Here is a 22,943-nt window from a genome sequence, read left to right on the forward strand (position 1 = left end):
ATCAGTCACTCGGTAATTCAGTTGAAACAAAACTAACAGAAAACGCTTGACAAAAACATAATCTTTGATGATTAGATTTCTAAAAGGTACTACTGTTTCTGAGTGGAAGTTGGCAGTGGTTTGACTATATTTAGCATGCACACCATTCAATCCTGGATAATTAGGGGGCATTTTATGCTGGGATTAGAATTTTGGATTAAAGTATTAGGCATGGATCAGAAATTTTAAACAATCGAAATGAATGTTAATGTTATTTGGTACATTGGAATTCTACAGATAGATTAAGAATTCATTAATCAGAATGATAAAATACTTTTGAAATAATTCAAAGCTGGGATCAATCAATTAGAATATTTTGGCGCAACTTCCAGCTTTAAGTCATTTCAATTTCATGCAATAAATAGAGTCTTGAACTTCATTTTAGTATCCAGACACAAGTAAGCTACTGATAACCTTGAAGGAATTAGGTGAGTATTAAAAAATAACTTTCCTTTTTGCGGCTAGCAAGCCATTTGCCATATGTTTAACCTTTGTTAATACCAAAAAAAAACTTATTTGGCATGTGTGTTCAACTATTGATGAATTTGTTTCAGTTTGAATGAAAGATTTTTTTCCCAGCATATTCATTTCATAATGTAACATGATACAGTGTTTATGTGACTTTAATTATATAAGGATTATTAGCAATTGTGAGAAAGCATAGAGTAGGCTCCAGTTTCGGGAAAGTAAATACATCCTCAATAAAGCAAACATGCCAAATGTTGTAAAATGAAACTGGATAAATGTCTCCTGAATATCATAAGCAGATACAAACATGATTGCTGTGGTGCCTTTTGGTAACATTGTGGTAAGTCTTTAAAACCTCTCAAGAATATTGGAATTTTCTTACTATCGTACAGGTATTTGTCAACTTTTAACACAGTAAATTGAAAACTATATATGACTAGAGGAAGCTGTCAGTTTGTCTAATGCAAAAAATATAAAGTTATTTATTCCATATTATTGGAAGCCCATTATTGATTAACTAAAATTTGATCCAAATATTTTCATAGTTTATGCTATTTACATACGTAAACAAGCAAAATCATACTTTGCATACAGGAAGATGGTTTTTCTTGTTGGATGACAGTCATCTCAACTCCATGACACCCCTGTAGGAGTTCCTCAAGATAGTGTCCTGGGCTCAATTCTTCAGCTGCTTCATCAATGATCTTCCTTCCATTATAAGGTCAGCAGTGGGGATGTTCATCAATGATTGCACAATGATAATGGGAACAGCAGATGCTGGAGAATCCAAGATAATAAAGTGTGAAGCTGGATGAACACAACAGGCCAAGCAGCATCTCAGGAGCACAAAAGCTGACGTTTCGGGCCTAGACCCTTCATCAGAGAGGGGGATGGGGTGAGGGTTCTGGAATAAATAAGGAGAGAGGGGGAGGCGGACCGAAGATGGAGAGAAAAGAAGATAGGTGAAGAGGAGAGTATAGGTGGGGAGGTAGGGAGGGGATAGGTCAGTCCAGGGAAGACGGACAGGTCAAGGAGGTGTGATGAGGTTAGTAGGTAGGAAATGGAGGTGCAGCTTGGGGTGGGAGGAAGGGATGGGTGAGAGGAAGAACAGGTTAGGGAGGCAGAGACAGGCTGGGCTGGTTTTGGGATGTAGTGGGTGGAGGGGAAGAGCTGGGCTGGTTGTGTGGTGCAGTGGGGGGAGGAAACGAACTGGGCTGTTTTGGGATGCGTTGGGGGAAGGGGAGATTTTGAAGCTGGTGAAGTCCACAAGGTGGACGAAGCTAGGGTCAAGTTCAGCTAGAGAGGATTACATGCAGGCAAGGAAGGAGCTCAAAAATGGTCTGAGGAGAGCCAGGAGGGGGCACGAGAAAGGCTTGGCAGAAGGAATCCAGGAAAACAAAAAGGCATTTTACACTTACGTGAGGAATAAGAGAATGATCAAAGAAAGAGTAGGGCCGATCAGGGATAGCATAGGGAACTTGTGTGTGGAGCCTGAGGAGGTAGGGGAAGCCCTAAATGAGTTTTTTGCTTCTGTCTTTACGAAAGAAACGAACTTCGTAGTGAATGAAACCTTTGAAGAGCAGGTGTGCATGCTGGAATGGATAGAGATAGAGGAAGCTGATGTGCTGAAAATTTTGTCAAACATTAAGATTGACAAGTCGCCAGGCCCGGACCAGATTTGTCCTCGGCTGCTTTGGGAAGCGAGAAATGCAATTGCTTCGCCACTTGCGAAGATCTTTGCATCCTCGCTCTCCACTGGAGTCGTACCTGAGGACTGGAGAGAGGCAAATGTAATTCCTCTCTTCAAGAAAGGAAATAGGGAAATCCCCGGCAATTATAGACCAGTAAGTCTCACGTCTGTCGTCTGCAAGGTGTTAGAAAGGATTCTGAGGGATAAGTTTTATGACCATCTGGAAGAGCATGGCTTGATCAAATACAGTCAACACGGCTTTGTGAGGGGTAGGTCATGCCTTACAAACCTTATCGAGTTTTTTGAGGATGTGACTAGAAAAGTTGATGAGGGTCGAGCTGTGGATGTGGTGTATATGGACTTCAGTAAGGCATTTGATAAGGTTCCCCATGGTAGGCTCATTCAGAAGGTCAGGAGGAATGGGATACAGGGGAACTTAGCTGCTTGGATACAGAATTGGCTGGCCAACAGAAGACAGCGAGTGGTTGTAGAAGGAAAATATTCTGCCTGGAAGTCAGTGGTGAGTGGGGTTCCACAGGGCTCTGTCCTTGGGCCTCTACTGTTTGTAATTTTTATTAATGACTTGGATGAGGGGATTGAAGGATGGGTCAGCAAGTTTGCAGACGACACAAAGGTCGGAGGTGTCGTTGACAGTGTAGAGGGCTGTTGTAGGCTGCAGCGGGACATTGACAGGATGCAGAGATGGGCTGAGAGGTGGCAGATGGAGTTCAACCTGGATAAGTGCGAGGTGATGCATTTTGGAAGGTCGAATTTGAAAGCTGAGTACAGGATTAAGGATAGGATTCTTGGCAGCGTGGAGGAACAGAGGGATCTTGGTGTGCAGATACACAGATCCCTTAAAATGGGCACCCAAGTGGACAGGGTTGTTAAGAAAGCATATGGTGTTTTGGCTTTCATTAACAGGGGGATTGAGTTTAAGAGTCGTGAGATCTTGTTGCAGCTCTATAAAACTTTGGTTAGACCGTACTTGGAATACTGCGTCCAGTTCTGGGCGCCCTATTATAGGAAAGATGTGGATGCTTTGGAGAGGGTTCAGAGGAGGTTTACCAGGATGCTGCCTGGACTGGAGGGCTTATCTTATGAAGAGAGGTTGACTGAGCTCGGTCTCTTTTCATTGGAGAAAAGGAGGAGGAGAGGGGACCTAATTGAGGTATACAAGATAATGAGAGGCATAGATAGAGTCGATAGCCAGAGACTATTTCCCAGGGCAGAAATGGCTAGCACGAGGGGTCATAGTTTTAAGCTGGTTGGTGGAAAGTATAGACGGGATGTCAGAGGCAGGTTCTTTACGCAGAGAGTTGTGAGAGCATGGAATGCGTTGCCAGCAGCAGTTGTGGAAGCAAGGTCATTGGGGTCATTTAAGAGACTGCTGGACATGTATATGGTCACAGAAATTTGAGGGTGCATACATGAGGATCAATGGTCGGCACAACATTGTGGGCTGAAGGGCCTGTTCTGTGCTGTACTGTTCTATGTTCTATGATACCATTGGGCTGCAGGGTTCCCAAGAGGAATATGAGTTGCTGTTCCTGAAACCTTCGGGTGGCATCATTGTGACAATGCAGGAGGCCCATGATGGACATGTCATCTAAAGAATGGGAGGGGGAGTTGAAATGGTTCGCGACTGGGAGGTGCAGTTGTTTATTGCGAACCGAGCGGAGGTGTTCTGCAAAGCGGCCCATCCCCTATTCCCAATTCCTCCGCCTCCGCCGCATTTGCTCCCACAATGAGGCATTCCACTCCCGCACATCCCAGATGTCCAAGTTCTTCAAGGACCGCAACTTTCCCCCCACAGTGGTCAAGAACACCGTTGACCACGTCTCCCGCATTTCCTGCAACATATCCCTCACACCCCACCCATCGCCACAACCGCCCAAAGAGGATCCCACTCGTTCTCACACACCACCCCACCAACCTCCGGATACAATGCATCATCCTCCGACACTTCTGCCATCTACAATCCGACTCCACAACCCAAGACATTTTTCCATCCCCACCCTTGCCTGCATTCCGGAGAGACCACTCTCTCGGTGACTCCCTTGTTTCCTCCAACCCCACCACACCCGGCACCTTCCCCTGCAACTGCAGGAAATGCTACACTTGCCCCCACACCTCCTCCCTCACCCCTATCCCAGGCCCCAAGATGACTTTCCATATTAAGCAGAGGTTCACCTGCACATCTGCCAATGTGGTATACTGCATCCATTGTACCCGGTGTGGCTTCCTCTACATTGGGGAAACCAAGCGGAGGCTTGGGGACCACTTTGCAGAACACCTCCACTTGGTTCGCAATAAACAACTGCACCTCCCAGTCACGAACCATTTCCACTCCCCCTCCCATTCTTTAGATGACATGTCCATCATGGGCCTCCTGCACTGCCACAATGATGCCACCCGAAGGTTGCAGGAACAGCAACTGATATTCCGCTTGGGAACCCTGCAGCCCAATGGTATCAATGTGGACTTCACCAGCTTCAAAGTCTCCCCTTCCCCGACTGCATCCCAAAATCAGCCCAGTTCGTCCCCTCCCCCCACTGCACCACACAACCAGCCCAGCTCTTCCCCTCCCCCCACTGCATCCCAAAACCAGCCCAGCCTGTCTCCGCCTCCCTAACCTGTTCTTCCTCTCACCCATCCCTTCCTCCCACCCCAAGCCGCACCTCCATTTCCTACCTACTAACCTCATCCCACCTCCTCGACCTGTCCGTCTTCCCTGGACTGAACTATCCCCTCCCTACCTCCCCACCTATACTCTCCTCTCCACCTATCTTCTTTTCTCTCCATCTTCGGTCCGCCTCTCCCTCTCTCCCTATTTATTCCAGAACCCTCACCCCATCCCCCTCTCTGATGAAGGGTCTCGGCCCGAAGCGTCAGCTTTTGTGCTCCTGAGGTGTTGCTTGGCCTGCTGTGTTCATCCAGCTATACACTTTATTATCAATGATTGCACAATGTTCGGCACCATTCGCAACTCCTCAGATATTGAATCAACCCATGTTCATATGCTATAAGACCTGGGCAATATCCAGGCTGGGGGTAACAAGTGGCAAGTAACATTCATGCCACATAAATGCCAGGCAATGACCATTCCAATATGAGTCAATATAAGCACTGCCTCCTGACATTCATTTCAATATAAACTGTTTGATTAGATTGGCATTATTTCATTCATGAGAGATATTAAGAATGCAATCTCGGAATGTCATGGCAACTGATTATACTGTGTTTGTTATATACTACAAATACTTGAAAAAGTAAGAATATGCATGGAATTAGGGAGAGGGCAAGGAATGGCAGCATGTGATTAACTACTTAGGAGAGCTAGTATTGATACAAGGTGAAATGGTGTCCTGTGCTATAACAATTTTAGTCCAGCTTCTATTGTATGTGCTGCAATTCTTTCTTTGGCAGAACAAACAGATTCTGGAAAGGCCACATCTACGGCGAACATCGCACATGATGCTGTCCCTTGGCAAAAGTGCAGGATGGTCTCTACTGACATCCTATTTGCAAGCCTTTTCTTTTGGAACTTCTGACACTACATCACCGGGGTGGCAAACGCCTGCCCACTGCTGTTATCGCTCATTGCATTAATCATCAACTAGAGTTTCCCACTAGTCATACATGATGTGGAGGGCTTTAAGTCCCTTTAAACACCATTCTTGGATCAAAGCTTTGAGTGACCTGCTGGTGTCTTAGGACAAGCTTCTTCCAAATGTTTAGAGGTAGGATGCCACTAACAATGATGGTCCTGTAGTTTTTTTAGTCCTCATGAAAAGAATGCACTCAGCAGGCAGCCAAAACTTTGGCCAAATAACAAAACAGGTAGGGAAAAATATGGCAATGAAATAGTGCAAGATAATAAGATTTTACATTGCATTTGTCAGACTTTGACCACCAAATATGAGTATTAGAGCACAATATGCACTGTAATGGCAGCACTGGTAAAAGTGTTTTACACAGATATGGACATCGTAAAGGATTGCAAAGGTCTGGAGAGGGCTCAAGAACAATAAAAATAGTACAATCTTGGAGTTGTGAAGATAGTATTTAGAGTTATAGAGCCATAGAGTTATATGGCATGGAGTCAGACCCTTTGGTCCAACCCATCCATGCCGGCCAGATATCCTATATAAATCTAGTCACATTTCCCAACATTTGGCCTATATCCCTCTAAACTGTTCCTATTCATATACCCATCCAGAAGCCTTTTAAATGTTGTAATCCTACCAGCTTCCACCACTTCCTCGTAGCTCATTCTATACACACACCATCTTCTGCATGAAAATGGTACTCCTCAGGTCTCTTTTATATCTTTCGCCTCTCACTTTAAACCTACACCTTCTAGTTTTGGACTCCCTCACCCCAGAGTAAAAACTTTGTCTATTTGCCCAATCCATGACCCTCATGATTTTGTAAACATTTAATGGGCCTCCCCTCAGCCTCCATTGCTTCAAGTAAAATAGCCCAGCCTATACAGCTTCCCTATATCTCAGACCTTCTCTCCCTAGAAACATCCTCATAAATCTTTTCTGAACCTTTTCAGGTTTCACAACATTCTTCCTATAGGAGACGAGAACTGCACACAATACTCCAAAGGTGGCCTAACCAATGTCCTGTATAGCCACAACATTACCTCCCAAATTCTATACTCATTGCACTGACCAATAAATGCAAGCATACCAAAAGCCTTTATCATTATTCTATCTATCTGCGATTCCACTTTCAAGGAACTATAAACCTGCACTCCAAGGTGTCTTTGTTCAGCAACACTCCCCGAGACCTTCACATTGAGTGTATAAGCTCTTCCCTGATTTGCCTTTCCAAGACGTAGAACTCCACATTTATCTAAATTAAACTCCATCTGCCACTCCTCAGCCCATTGGCCCATTTGACCAAGGTCCCATGGTACGCTAAGATAACCACCTTCGCTGTCCGCTACACCTCCAATTTAATGTCATCTGCAAACTTACAGACCATATTTTCTACACATCCAAATCATTCATATAAATGACAAAAAGCAGTGGACCAAGCACCGATCCTTGTGACAAACCACTGATCACAGACCTCCAGTCTGAAAAGCAACCCTCCACCACCACCCTCTGTCTTCTACCTTTGAGCTAGTTTTCTATCCAAATAGATAGTTCTCCCTGTATTCCATGAGATCTAACCTTACTAAGCAGTCTATCATGAAGAACATTATTGAATGCCTTACTGAAGTCTATATAGATCACATCCAAGCTCTGCCTTCATCAATCCTCTTCATTAATTCTTCCAAAAAACTCAGTCAATTAGTGAGGCATACACAAAGTCATGTTGACTATCCCTAATTGTACTTGCCTTTCCAAATACATATAAATCTTTTCCTTCAGGATACCCTCCAACAAATTGCCCACCACTGATGTCAGGCTCACTGGTCTATAGTTCCCTGGATTTTCCTTACCATCTTTCTTGAATGGTGGCACAACATTAACCAACCTCCATTCTTCAAGCACCTCACCTGTACTATCAAAGGTAGAAATGTCTCAGCAATGGGCCCAGCAAACTCTTCCCTCACTACCCACAGAGTTCTAAGGTACACCTGATCAGGTCCTGGGAATATATCCACCTTTGTGTGTTTTAAGACATCCAGCACCTCCTCCTCTGTAATATTAAGATTTTTCAAGATGTTGCTATTTATTTCCCCACATTCTATATCTTCCATACACTTCCACACACTAAACACTGATGCAAAATACTTGTTTAGTATCTCATCCATCTCCTGCTGTTCTGTACATAGGAGGCCTTGCTGATCTTTAAGGGGCCTATTCTCTCCGAGTTTACCCTTCTGTCCTTAATGTATTTGTAGAATTCCTGTAGATTCTCCTTAACCATGTTTACTAAGGTTATTTCACGTCCCCTTTTTGCCCTCCTGTTTTCCGTCTGAAGTTTACTCCTTCTGCCCCTATTCTCTTCTAGGGATTCACTCAATCCCTGCTGTCTATACCAGACATATGCTTCCTTCATGTTCTTGACCAAAACCTCAATTTATCTAGTCATCCAGCATTCCCTACACCTACCAGCCTTGCCCTTCTCCCTGACAGGAACACACTATCTTTGGATTCTCATTATCTCATTTTTGAATGCTTCACATTTTTCAGCCATCCCATTACTTGCGAACATCTGGCCCCAATCAACTTTTAAATGATTGTGTCTAATACTGTCAAAATTGGCCTTCTTCCAGCCTAGAGTTTTAACTTTTAGATGCAGTCTATCCTTTTCTAGCTATTTTAAAACTAATAGATTTATGGTCACTGGCCTCAAACTGCTCCAGGGCTGACACTTCAGTCACCTGCGCTGCCTTATTTCAAGTTTTGCACCTTCTCCAGGAGGTACATCTACATACAGAAGCAAAAAGTTTTTTTGTACACACTGAACAAGTCCATCTCCATCCAGGCCCTTAACAGTGTGGTAGTTCCAGTCTATATTCGAAAAGTTAAAATCTCCTATCATAACCACCCTATTATTCTCACAGGTAACTGAGAGCTCCTTACAAATTTGTTTCTTAGTTTCCTGCTGACTTTTGGGTATCTATAGTACAATCCAATAAGATGATCTTCACTTTCTTACTTCTCAGTTCCAAATAATTTCCCTCTATGTATTCAAAGGCATATCGTCCCTAAGTACAGCTGTTACGTTATCTCTAAGCAAAAATGCCACACCCCCTCATTTCTGGCTTCCCTTTCTATCCTTCCTATAACTTCTATACACTGGAACATTAAGCTGCCAATCCTATCCATCCCTAAGCCATGTCTCTTGTAATTGCTATGATATCCCAATCTCATGTTCCCAACCATGCCCGCAATTCATCTGCCTTATCTGTTGGGGCTCTTACATTGAAATAAATGCAGTTTAATTTATCAATCCTACCTCATTGTCTGCTTTGTTCCTGCCTGCCCTGATGGTTTGGCTTACTCCTTTTCCCAACTGTACCAGTCTCAGACGGATCTCTTGCTTGACTGTCACCCTGGGTTCCAACGCCCATCCCCCTCACATTCCTGTACCAGTTTAAATCCTCCTGGGCATCCCTAGCAAATCTCCCCTCCAGTGTATTAGTCCCCTTCCAAGTCACGCACAATTTGTGCTTCTTAAACAAGTCAGTTCTGCCCCAGAAGAGATTGCAACGATCCAAAAATATGAATCATGTTCCCCTTATCACCTCATATTTACCATGAACGTCCAGTCCCTATACACCTGCATTCCGCATGCAGATGGCCTCAAGGCCCTCCGCTTCTTCCTGTCCCGCAGGCCCGACCAGTCCCCCTCCACCGACACTCTCATCCGCCTAGCTGAACTCGTCCTCACCCTCAACAACTTCTCTTTTGACTCCTCCCACTTCCTACAGACTAAGGGGGTGGCCATGGGCACCCGCATGGGCCCCAGCTATGCCTGCCTCTTTGTAGCTTACGTGGAACAGTCCCTCTTCCGCATCTACACAGGCCCCAAACCCCACCTCTTCCTCCGGTACATTGATGACTGTATCGGCGCCGCCTCTTGCTCCCCAGAGGAGCTCAAACAGTTCATCCACTTCACCAACACCTTCCACCCCAACCTTCAGTTCACCTGGGCCATCTCCAGCACATCCCTCACCTTCCTGGACCTCTCAGTCTCCATCTCAGGCAACCAGCTTGTAACTGATGTCCATTTCAAGCCCACCGACTCCCACAGCTACCTAGAATACACCTCCTCCCACCCACCCTCCTGCAAAAATTCCATCCCCTATTCCCAATTCCTCCGCCTCCGCCGCATCTGCTCCCACGATAAGACATTCCACTCCCGCACATCCCAGATGTCCAAGTTCTTTAAGGACCGCAACTTTCCCCCCACAGTGATCGAGAACGCCCTTGACCACGTCTCCCGTATTTCCCGCAACACATCCCTCACACCCCGTCCCCGCCACAAACGCCCTAAGAGGATCCCCCTCGTTCTCACACACCATCCTACCAACCTCCGGATACAACGCATCATCCTCCGACACTTTCGCCATTTACAATCCGACCCCACCACCCAAGACATTTTTCCATCCCCACCCCTGTCTGCTTTCTGGAGAGACCACTCTCTCCGTGACTCCTTTGTTCACTCCACACTGCCCTCCAACCCCACCACACCCGGCACCTTCCCCTGCAACCGCAGGAAATGCTACACTTGCCCCCACACCTCCTCCCTCACCCCTATCCCAGGCCCCAAGGTGACATTCCACATTAAGCAGAGGTTCACCTGCACATCTGCCAATGTGGTATACTGCATCCATTGTACCCGGTGCGGCTTCCTCTACATTGGGGAAACCAAGCGGAGGCTTGGAGACTGCTTTGCAGAACACCTCCGCTCAGTTCGCAACAAACAACTGCACCTCCCAGTCGCAAACCATTCCCACTCCCCCTCCCATTCTCTAGATGACATGTCCATCATGGGCCTCCTGCACTGCCACAATGATGCCTCCCGAAGGTTGCAGGAACAGCAACTCATATTCCGCCTGGGAACCCTGCAGCCTAATGGTATCAATGTGGACTTCACCAGTTTCAAAATCTCCCCTTCCCCTACTGCATCCCTAAACCAGCCCAGCTCTTCCCCCCCACCCACTGCATCCCAAAACCAGTCCAACCTGTCTCTGCCTCCCTAACCGGTTCTTCCTCTCACCCATCCCTTCCTCCCACCTCAAGCCGCACCCCCATCTACCTACTAACCTCATCCCACCTCCTTGACCTGTCCGTCTTCCCTGGACTGACCTATCCCCTCCCTACCTCCCCACCTATACTCTCTCCACCTATCTTCTTTACTCTCCATCTTCGGTCCGCCTCCCCCTCTCTCCCTATTTATTCCAGTTCCCTCTCCCCATCCCCCTCTCTGATGAAGGGTCTAGGCCCGAAACGTCAGCTTTTGTGCTCCTGAGATGCTGCTTGGCCTGCTGTGTTCATCCAGCCTCACATTTTATCATCTTGGTATTCTCCAGCATCTGCAGTTCCCATTATCTCTTCCCCTTATCCAGTTCCTCAACCACGCATTCATCTGCTGTATCCTCCTATTCCTGCACTTACTAGCTCATGCCACCAGGGGCAATCCAGATATTACTATCCTCAAAGACCTCCTTTCTAAATTTCTGCCTAACTTCTTATATTCTCTCCTCAGCATCTCTTCCTTTTTTCCTCCTATGTCATTAGTTCCAATGTGTGCAACAACCCCCTGCTTGTCCCTCTCACTTTTGAGAATATTCTGCAGCCTCTTTGAGATATCCTTGATCTTGGCACCAGGGAGGCTATACACCATTCTGATGCCTCGCTGTTGACTGCAGAAACATCTATCTGTGCCTCTGACTAGAGAGACCCTTATCACAAGCGATCACTTGGAACCTGGTGTACCACTTGTTATTTTAGAGCCAGTCTCAGCACTAGAAACCTGGCTGTCAGTGCTGCATTCTCCCGAGGCTCCATCACCCCCCAAATTTTACAAAACAGCGTATTTGTTTGAGATGGGGATAGCCACAGGAGACCCCTGCACGACCTGTCTCCTTCTCCTACCTTTCCTGGAGGTCACCCATCTGCATGACTCTATCTTCAGTTTATCTCCCTTCCTGCAACTGCCATCCATCACACCCACCAGCTCCTGAACATTCCTCATTGCCTCTGACTGCCAATCCAACTGATCCATGCGATCCAATGGGATTTGCAAGGAAGTATACTTGCTGCAGACGTAATCATCAGTAACATGGAAACTCTCCCTAATCTCCCACATCCGACAGGAAGAGTACATCACTCTACTAAAGGCCATCCTTGCACCTTAACAATACACAGACGCAGAAAAGAACACGGTCTTACTGCTCTAAAAACACTGCTTCAGTTTAACTTAGTACCTATGTTTTATAATACTAAAGTTCTATCAAGAGACAGATCTCAATAAAAATATATAATCAAAGTTTAAAATGTTTGGTGCAAATGTTTATCTTCCTGTGCATGGTTCTGCTAGAGCAATGCAGCCCTGAACAATGTTGGCCAGAAGAGGATAGCATTTAACTTGGATCCTATTTAAATGAATGGCTGGAAATGCAGATCCTCCCTAGTACAGTGTGTTACTCTCCTTAATCAATCATCCCCTGTGCAATGGTCTCAAGTGATCCAATGCCCCAAAAGGAATAAAATTATACTTAATTCCATTCACTTCAGAGGAACATTGAGGAAATATAATTGAGAATTTTAAAATGACAATCTTCTTCCTTTGGCAGTCCCCAAGCATTAAGAATGACTTAGCATCAAGATTATTTAAGACGTGCAGAGATTATTGGAATGATGTCTGTAAATCCATATTGAAAGAGCGCAATGGGACATCCAGGAGTATTTCTTTCACGGTGAATTTGCAGGTCCAGGAACAAATTGTGACGAGTGTCCAGCCACAACAGTGCTCTAAAAGGGAATTTGACAAATCCCTGAGGGAAAGGAACTCTTCCAGTTAGAGTTGCTATTTACAGATGAATCACAGGCAACTGTAGTCTTCTGAAGATTACTTGTGCTAGTGATTGGAACCTGTCACATCCAATTAAATAAAATAAATCAGGTATAAACAAACCCAGTATTCAGCACTCTGAGGTGACAGGTTCTTGCAGCTCTACAGCATTATTCAGAAGGAGACAAATATCCAATTCTGTTAACCTTAAGTATCTTAGTGGGGTAGGGTGAGATGGGGAGCCATGGGGGTTGGAGGTGGTGATATATGCAAATAGCCAGTTATGGGCTTGAATTTCTTAAGTTTGGATTACATCAGCTAACAGAAGGCAGATTTTTCAGATTTTTACCTGAACTGTTAATAGGATCTTTACTTTTTATTTGGTCGGCGTGATTGTGTGAGGTTGGGTCAATGGGTGATTGATGATGGTGTGATTGGCCTGGTGGTATTTTCATGTTCTCTTGTAGCTATTCAGCTGATTGTTCAGGACAGCCTGAACCACAAATTTATTGAACGTCACCAATGTCATTGTACGAACACTGACAGGAGTTTTCTAAAGGTTACACAGGTCAGGACAACTGAATACCATTTCAAAATCTCCCCACCTTTTTTTTCATTGAGATTAGGTAATCTATAATATTTTGGTGGTTATTTTAAACTAACAAAAATTTGTAATTGTATTACAAGGTTTACATTTTTAAAAACTCCCAAGGAGCTTTACAAATGACAAACCATGTAGAGTAAAGAAGAAATGGGCACAGAAGGGACAGACTACAAATGGTAATAAAAAGTTTACATGGGAATTAGAGAGTGGCAAAGGCCATTCAGCCCCTTTAACCTGTTCTACCTTTCAATTCTTAATTGCATGTGGGCCATCTCAAGAGGATAGCCTTACACATTTGCAAAAAATGAAATTTATCCATGTTAGTTTTGAAATATTCAACTGCCTCAACAGCTTTTTGAGTGGGATAGGTTTAGAATTCTGATATTCTTTGTATGAGTAAGTATTTGGATTAAAATATAGGTTTCAAAAAGGGTTTTTTTTAAGTGCACAGGAAGTTGAAGTTGAGGCAGAAAATAAGCTATGATCAAATTGAACAGAAAAGTACACTTGAGAGGCTAAATGGACTACTCCTGGTCCTATTTTCTATGTTCTAATGCAGAAAGAGAGCGAGAACTATACAGGAAATTCTAAACCACAAATCTGAGCTATTCTCTTGACTTCAGAAGATGTTACCATCGGACAAGTCAGGTCCCAGTCAGGAACTGGCTTGATGGATCATCATTTTATTTATTTAGGTTTTAATGAAGTGGTCTCTTGCAGAAATGTGGGCATGCAATGATGCAGAGATAACAAAGTGTGAAGCTAGATGTAGACTTTGCTTTAACAACAAAACAGAAGTTGATTACAAAAGGAATGAAGATAAAATAGAAAAATCCAAACTATCTATTTGCAATGCATCTGTAAAAGTTTTAAACATACTGTTAAAGTATAATCCCATTAATCCCAAACATTAATTTATAAACTAAAAAGAAACAAAACAGATTTTATACAGTGCCCAAACACCACAATTCTGCAAAAAAGCACCATTTGGATAATACTGACACCGGAATCCCTGTAGCTAATGTCTTGGTATGTTAGTCACAAATGATTTCAACTTTTAAACTGGAACTATGATAACCACACACCTCAAGTTTCACTGAACTCAATATTAAGTGAAATTTTCGGGGTTTTTATCCCAAATAACGAACACTGTGGCCAAACATTTTCCTGCTGTCTTTTGACAGCCTAGGTACATTCCATCAGAGTCCACTGATTTGCTTAGCTTCAGCTTTGTGAATCTTTTACAGAATCTGTCCATTTTTACAGTTGTCTCTAACAATTAACCGATATTTTCCTACGTTCTCATTTCCAGTATCAGTTATTTAATAGCTCTGCCATATCCTCATATTTCACATGTTGAAGTCAGGCCTCCTGCTTCATCTCTAAGTGATCTTTCTGCTGTCTGAAGCACTTAAAAATGTGGTGGAAAAAGTCATCCTTGTCAGTGTCAACCTTCTGTCTAAATAAAATGATGGACATGATGCAAAGCAAATCCATTTGTAATGCAGTAGCTTCATATGTGTTACACTCTTTTAGTTGTGAATGTACATAAAGATTGGTGAAACAATAATATACGTTCTTTACCTAAATATACTATGTACAAGTACCACTCATTGGGAGCTGAGTATATTGCAGCTAATCTTTATCACTAGTGTTGCAGACTGCATAACAAGTCACAGGACTAATACATCGTATCCTGTTGAGGTATGCAATGATTAACAATAGTTTAAGATATGCCCTCTTAGAAAGTGTGAATTATCATATCACAAAACTATGGTGCATTTTTGCTGATAGACTGAAGAGATCAATCTGTGACAGGTTCTGCCACATATGAAGAGTGGGTGCGGATTCTTGTTTGTATTGGTACTTGTCGCCAAGACACTGTGGCCACTGATCATTAAAGTGATGCACCTTTAACATCTGTGAATAAGAGCCTTGGTATCACATTGGTCTTCTGTTGTTTGACAGTGCTTTCAAGCAGCATATGTTTAGCAATAACCTGCTCACTGATGATTAGATTAGATTAGATCAGATTCCCTACAGTGTGGGAACAGGCCCTTCAGCCCAACAAGTCCACACCGCCCCATGCAGCATCCCACCCAGACCCATCCCCCTGTGACCCACACACCCCTGAACACTACAGGCAATTTAGCATGGCCAATCCACATAGGCTGCACATCTTTGGACTGTGGGAGGAAACTGGAGCACCCGGAGGAAACCCACGCAGACACGGGGAGAATGTGCAAACTCCGCACAGACAGTCGCCCGAGGCTGGAATCAAACCCAGGTCCCTGGCACCATGAGGCAGCAGTGCTAACCACTGAGCCACCATGCTGCCCTTTGATCAATTTGGGTTTTGCCAGGGCTACACAACTTTGGGTTTCAATATAGCCTTTGTTGAAACATGGACTAAGGCGAATTCCAAAGGGTGACAGTTACTGCACTTGGCATCATTCCATCCATCGTAATTGTGTATGTCCACTGAACAGTTTCACAATGTTCAGCACTATTCATAACTCCTCAGATACTCAAAGCCATTCTTGTTTAAATCAAGCAATTGTGAGACACTATGCAGGCTTGGACTGACAAGTGTGAGACAATGACCATCGGCAACAGGATAGAGTCTATCCATCTCTGATGAAGGGTCTAGGCCCGAAACGTCAGCTTTTGTGCTCCTGAGATGCTGCTTGGCCTGCTGTGTTCATCCAGCCTCACATTTTATTATCTTGGAATCTCCAGCATCTGCAGTTCCCATTATCTCAGAGTCTATCCATTGCTCCTTGACTTTCAATAGCATCACAGTTGCTGAATCATCCATTATAATCATCCTAGGCCTTACTATTGGCCATAAACTGATAGTAATTACAAAATTAGATTAAAAGTTAGAAATGCTACATTTCTTCCCATCTCTCCATAGCTTGTCCACCATCCTCATGACACAATTCAGGAACGTGATGGAATATTTTGCACTTGCTTGGAGGAGTGAAGTTCCAACAATATTCATGAAGCTTTACATCATCCAGGACTAAGCAACCCCTTTTCATTGGCACCACATGCAAAAACAATCACTCCCTCCACCACTAATCCACCAGCAGTATGTACCATCTACAAGATGCACTGCAGAAATTCACCAAGGCTCCGTAAGAACCATCTTTCAAACCCACATCCTCTACCGTCCAGAAGGACAAAAGCAGCAGGGACATGGAAAAACTGCCACCTGTCAGCTCCTCTCCAAGCCACTCACCATCCTTACTTGAAAATTATTGCTGTTCCTTCTATGTTATTTGGTCAAAATCCTGAAAGTCCCTTGCTAACAGCATTATGGGTCTAACTACAACAAATGGAATACAACAGATCAAGAAGGCAGCTCACCACACCTCTCAATGGCAATTAGAGATAAGCTGCAAATATTGGCCCAGCCACTGAAGGCCACATCACTTTCAGATGGACAGATGTAGATCTCGCAACCTGCCCAGATTTGAATAACACCACAATGCCTTACGGTAATGTTTGCCCTGAAAAATAGTATCCATTAGGGACACAAAGTTTAGATGATATTAATAGCACTTCAACTAGATGGCAGACACAGAAAGATGATGCATTTAGAAATTACTACTGATGGCTCAAATGCAGATATCGATCTGTTGTTGACTGAGCAGTCTATACAATGGTTGACATGACCTCCTGTTTTCTTGCTACAACAGTAGCAGGCATACGTAGCTTCATGTTTGGAGCTTATTTCAAATAATCTGGCTTTCTATAGAGTGGCAGTGTGGCTATCAAACTTGCATAGCCTACAGTCACTCAGTGCCACCTTGTGTTGCTGTAGAGTGTAAATCATTGTTGATTCCAGCATCCAAGTTGGTAAATTTCTCCTTTCTTTATAATATGTCAAGAAAGTTTTGATTTTTACCATTATATCTATTATTAATATTATTTAGAAACTTGGCCCTGAATTGGACAGAATCATATATAGCTTTATGTTTGATTAGTATTTCTCTATTGTGTGTTAAGGAGAGAAAACATAGTTTTAGTTTTATTTTTGATTTCTGTGTTACAAACAAGGGATAGAAGAGAGAAGAAAAGAACTCTTGCTTAACAACAAGGTGTCACATGGCACAAGAAGATAGGGATAGAGAAGAAGTTCCGGAAACAGGTAGCTGTGGAAGAAGAGTTCAAGGAACCCACATTAGGAAATAAATGAACTGTATCAGCAGTTTGTTTAAGGTTCTCAAGAAGAGATATTAACTAAAGTGACAACTTTGGGTAAATGCAGAGGCTCACTGAAAATTACAGCATGCCCATTGAACAACTTTAAAGTATAAATATGGAGATCCTTCTCTGAGGCTTGAATATTTTTAAGGCCTTTGTTTAGGGTAAGATAGCTGAATCTTTGCTTCTGATATGAGTGTTAAGACTGTTTCTGTCAGTTCTTGTACCATTTAACATAATTCATGCTTGTCCCCTTTTATGTAATGAACATTGATGGTCTTTTGTTCAAAATATATTAGCAGCTGCTTGTGAATATAGTCCATTGATTGATGACCATGCTAAATAAGTTATAAAAATAAAACTTACGGTGTATCAAACCTGGTTTCACCCCGAGATCTGACTTATCAAGTATCTTTATAAGCTGGGGTCAGAATAAGTTACCTATTTAATATTCATTATTATAGAATAATTTTAGTATATACCTATATCATATAACTATCACAATTCAGTAAGGTGAGAGAGACAGCCCTTGACATCAAGTCTGCATTCGACCGAGTGTGGCATCAAGGAGCCCTAACAAAACTGGAATCAATGGGTTTTGGGGGCAAACTGTCCAGTCATTGGAGTCATACCTGACAACATATGAATGTGGTCATGGTTGTTGGAAATCAGTCATCTCAGCTCCAGGACATCTCTGCATGAGTTCCTCAGGACAGTGTCCTTGGCCCAATCATCTTTAGCTGCTTCATCAATGTCTTTCCTTGCTTCATAAGGTCAGAAGTGGAGACGTTTGCTGATAATTTCATAATGTTCAGCTCCATTCATGACTCCTGATACTTAAGCAATCCGTGTTTAAATGCAACAAGATCAGTGGTAAGGTGCCACAATGGTAAGCACTGCTGACTCACAGCACCAGGGACCCTCGGGCAACTGTCAGTGTGAAGTTAGCACATTCTGCCCATGTCTGCGTGGGTTTCCTTTGGGTGCTCCTCTTTCCTCCCACAGTCCAAAGATGTGAAGGCTATGTAGATGGGCCATGCTAAATTGCCCATTAAGACTAGGGTGGGGAATGCAAGAATAGGGTACAGGGTCAGTTCGGATGGGATGCTATTCAGAAGGTTGGTGTGAAATCAATGGGCTAAATGGCATGCTTCCACACTGTTGGGATTCTATGATCTGGGCAATATCCAGGCTTGGACTGACAAGTGACAAGTAACATCCAGGCTATGACCATCACCAAAAGAAACAATCTAACCACCACCCCTTGACATTGAATGTTGTTAATATCATTGAATTCCCCTTTATCAACATCCTGGGGTTATCATTGACCAGAAATTCAACTGGACTCACCATATAAACGCTGTGGCCACAAAAACAGGTCAAAGGCTAGGAATAATGTGGCGAGTAACTCACCTCCTGATTCCCCGGAGCCTATCCACCATCTACAAGGCACAAGTAAGGAGTGTGATGGAATAGTCCCCACTTGCCTGGATGATTGCAGCCCCAACAACACTCAAGAAGCTTGACACCATATTGGACAAAGCAGCCTGTGCGATTAGCACCACATCCACAAACACCCACTCCCTCCACCACTGACGCTCAGTAGAAGGACAGCGCAGCAGACATATGGGGACACCACCACCTCCAAGTTCCCCACCAAACCACTCACCATCCTGACTTGGAAATGTATCGCCATTCCTTCAAAGTCACTGGATCAAGATCTTGAAATTCCCTCCCTAATGGCATCATGGGGCAACCCACAGAAAGTGGGCTGTAGCAGTTCAAGACGGCAGCTCACCATCACCTTCTCAAGGGCAACTAGGGATGGGCAATAAATGCTGGCCAGCCAACGACGCACACCCGACAAATGAATGTAGAAAATGTGCCGAAAAAGTCAGAGCATTGAATGCAATGTGTTTAAATGATTCACTTAGTAGAAATCTATAAAATAAAGTTTGTTTCACAATAGAGCATTTCCATCTGTATCATGTTTTTCGATGCATTGATAGAGTATTCTTCATAGGCAAATTCAGACACAATTCTCAAGAGAGCAACAAAATATCAGATACATCCTTTACATGGTGTTTAATGGAGATATTTATCTTCTCTGTAATTCTACATATTTATAATTTAATTTGAAAATACTGTTAATTGCTGCCCTAGCTGCAAATTTATAACGATGAATAATGCCCCAGTATAGCCTACTCCATCTGTTTACAACATGGTTCATATTGCTTCCCAAAGAAATCCACCTTGCATTCTGCAGCCCCTCTAATCAGACTGACAGGAAGCACACGGTCAGGTTAAATAACAGGAAAATGCAGAGGAAAGTGTCACCAGGCGACTCTAAGACGGCTTTGAAATAGACACTAAACCCCATGAGATCAGTGGAAAGGTCAATCAATACAAGAGGTTCTGCCTTTGAACTTGTCTTTTAGTTATGTCTATAAACAATAATTAACCCAAAGAGGTGCATTGCTGCTGCTGCCATTCAGCAACAAATATTATAAGTTAATTGCCAATGGACCCCATTCTCTAAACTACTTTTGATTACATAACAAAGTTGTTTTTTATTCCCCCAAATGCAAAACTGAAGTTTTTTTTAACTTTTCTAAGGCATTTTTCTGTTTTGAATATTTAAGCTGGGAAATGGCAGATCAAAATGTTAGTTTCAAATTGAATGTCCAGTCTGCAGTTCTGTATTGTTGGCCAGCAACAGACTTTTAAGGGCTGTCGACTCACTGGCCAAACTAACTGGGATTCCAGACCATATCTGCACATCATTCAGTCCATATAGGGATTATAAATCTTCCATGTCACATGGGGATCTCATTGTGTGATATTTCCACACCATGCACACTATCCATTCTGCTCCTGCCACTGCATTGATGGGTTTGAAATGGGTTCTCACACATTATGTGGCTTTTTAAAAAATATTTAGACCATTGATTCAAAGCCATGCTAAAACATCAACTGTGCTTATCTAGCGTATGATACTTGAATGTGGCTCATGTTGGTCCTGATACACCCATTTACTTCCGGCAGATGGTTTGGTCTTTAACAATGAGTAATGAGCCTATCAACTTGGTATTTCACTTTCCTTACAACTGGGTTAGAAGTCTGAAATGAATTGTTTTATAATCATTGCGTTGTCTGCATGAAAAAAATGTGATTGAATCACATCATTGAATGCAATAAAAATCATCACTATTTTCTTAGTTCTTATAGGTTGTAATTTCGCTGGACTGGTAATCCAGAACCCCAGGCTAATGTCCTGCAGTCAAAGATTTGAACTCCCCCATGGTTGATGGTAAAATTTGAATTCAATAGAGTTCTGGAATTTAAAAAAAGATAGCTTAAAAGCAATGAAACCACTGCCAATTGTCATAAAAACTTATCTGGTCCGTTAGTGAAGGAATCTACCATCCTTACTTGTTCTAGCCTACATTTCACTCCAGACCCACAGAACTGTGATCGACTCTTTGCTGTCTCTGAGCAATAGGCAATAAATGGTGGCGAAACCAACAATGGCCCACATTCCATGAACAAATTAAAAGAAAGGCAATTTTGGGGAATGCAACATGATGCTGAACGCCTTAAAAAGCCTCAGGCTTAGTCCTTCAGCTATGCTGAGGTGATCAGTTAAGCTGTTTATTGCTGCTAGGATGCTCCTGAAAGGCAAGCATCTTGAAAATTGTACTCCTTTGTAATCGGGTGGGAGCTGCAGATTTCTAGTAGATTACTTCAAGTCTCTAGCTAATTCAGGTTAGACATATCAGAGATAATGGGAACTGCAGATGCTGGAGAATCCGAGATAACAAGGTTTGGAACTGGATGAACACAGCAGGCCAAGCAGCATCATAGGAGCAGGAAAGCTGACGTTTCAGGGCTCGATTCTTCATCAGAAGTGGTGAAATGGAGAAATTTCTGATGAAGGATCTAGGCCCAAAACATCAGCTTTCCGGCTCCTAAGGTGCTGCTTGGTCTGCTGTGTTCATCCAGCTCCACACCTAGTTATCTCAGGCTAGACATATTTTCTATTTGCCCCACGTGGAATCAGGTAAGGAATTGCGACTGGTGGAATGCTGTCATCTAGTCTTTCCAAACACCATTTCTCCCAACATGATTCATTTTCACAAAATTAGTTTATACGGGCTATTGACCTTTAATTCCATCAACTGATTGTATACCTGGGACTTTTGTTTGGAGAAAACACCTTTAAATGAGACAGAAAACTATGCATTAAAATGGCTACAGGGATCAACTGACCCACAAGAGATACTAGCTTTCTAAAATGCCTCCAGTGCAGACCAACAGCAAGCAAGTCTGCAGTGCTTCTGCAGAATGTCACCCATTCTATTGTTTGAACTATTTGGAAAAAAAACTAAGGAAATCATAAACAATTATCTCATCTGCAGAAACTGTCAGCAACAAGGGTAAAAGTATCAACATCTGCTACAAAAAAGGGTGTAGAAAAGTTCACTTCACTGTATCAATGGCATCATGATACATTTGACAATGGGATGCTGAAACTCCTTTGTTAATATGGAATGTGTGCCAATAGCCAGTTGCTGGATGATGGATACTTCATTATGAAAAGCTACGATTATAAACTTGTCTGTTTGTTACAGGCAGAGTAGCAATTAGAAGGACTATGGGATGAACTAGCTCTCTGTCAGCAATTTCTTTCAAAGTCAAACTTTACCTCTGTTACAAGTTAGAATAGATCACAGAGTTGGAAAGGTAAAAATAAAGGCAATATAAATCACCTGAGCGCCTACTCAGGAAAATAGTCGATTGCAGTTAAAACAGACTGTCTCCAGGGGAACAAACAGCTTACATTGACCACAGTGTTACTAGAACCTCAAGACCATCAGAGGAGCCTCAGAGCTCCACTTGAGTGAATTTTTAAAAAGTGAATCCTTAATTTTATTATGTTATATCTCACAAAAGTAGTGTCCTAGAAATCAAGCCCTGTTATTCCTGGAGTCAGAACAAAAGTTAAAGATTTAATAAAAGCACATTAAAATCCTGACTTTACCTTTATGTTAGATCCAGGCTGACAGAAAGCACAGACCAAGTTTCTGTACTTAACAGGAGTTACCATTTATTATAAATAAATAGAATCTTGTTACAGATAAACAAGTACGACCATCAGGATATAATTCTACTAGTCAAAACTCTACCTCCCTTATAAAACTCATTCTATAGGGTGTTGAGGGCTGAGGAATGATTGTGAAGGCAGATCAGTGGTCCCTGTCCATGGTGCATTGAACTGACCTTTTTCATTTTTCTGCATTTGCTGCTGCTGCTTGACTTTCATTTGTGGGTACTTCCACATGCTTGCAGAAGGCTCGGTGTGACTTGTTCATATTTATTAAGTCTCTGGTTAAGAGTCACAGCTTACTGCAACAGATGAAAGAAAATAAACTGGCTTTC

General features: G+C 43.0%; 1 long non-coding RNA gene across 1 annotated transcript in view; it reads left to right on the forward strand.

Moving 5' to 3' along the window:
- Positions 1 to 434: 434 nt before the first annotated feature.
- Positions 435 to 22,943, forward strand: part of LOC132210423 (uncharacterized) — a 52,599-nt gene continuing 30,090 nt past the window's right edge. Inside the window, exon 1 of the long non-coding RNA XR_009446526.1 lies at positions 435 to 467. This is a non-coding gene — a long non-coding RNA (uncharacterized LOC132210423). The remainder of the gene's footprint in view (positions 468 to 22,943) is intronic.

Source organism: Stegostoma tigrinum, chromosome 12 (assembly GCF_030684315.1).
Source record: "Stegostoma tigrinum isolate sSteTig4 chromosome 12, sSteTig4.hap1, whole genome shotgun sequence".
NCBI lineage: Eukaryota > Metazoa > Chordata > Chondrichthyes > Orectolobiformes > Stegostomatidae > Stegostoma > Stegostoma tigrinum.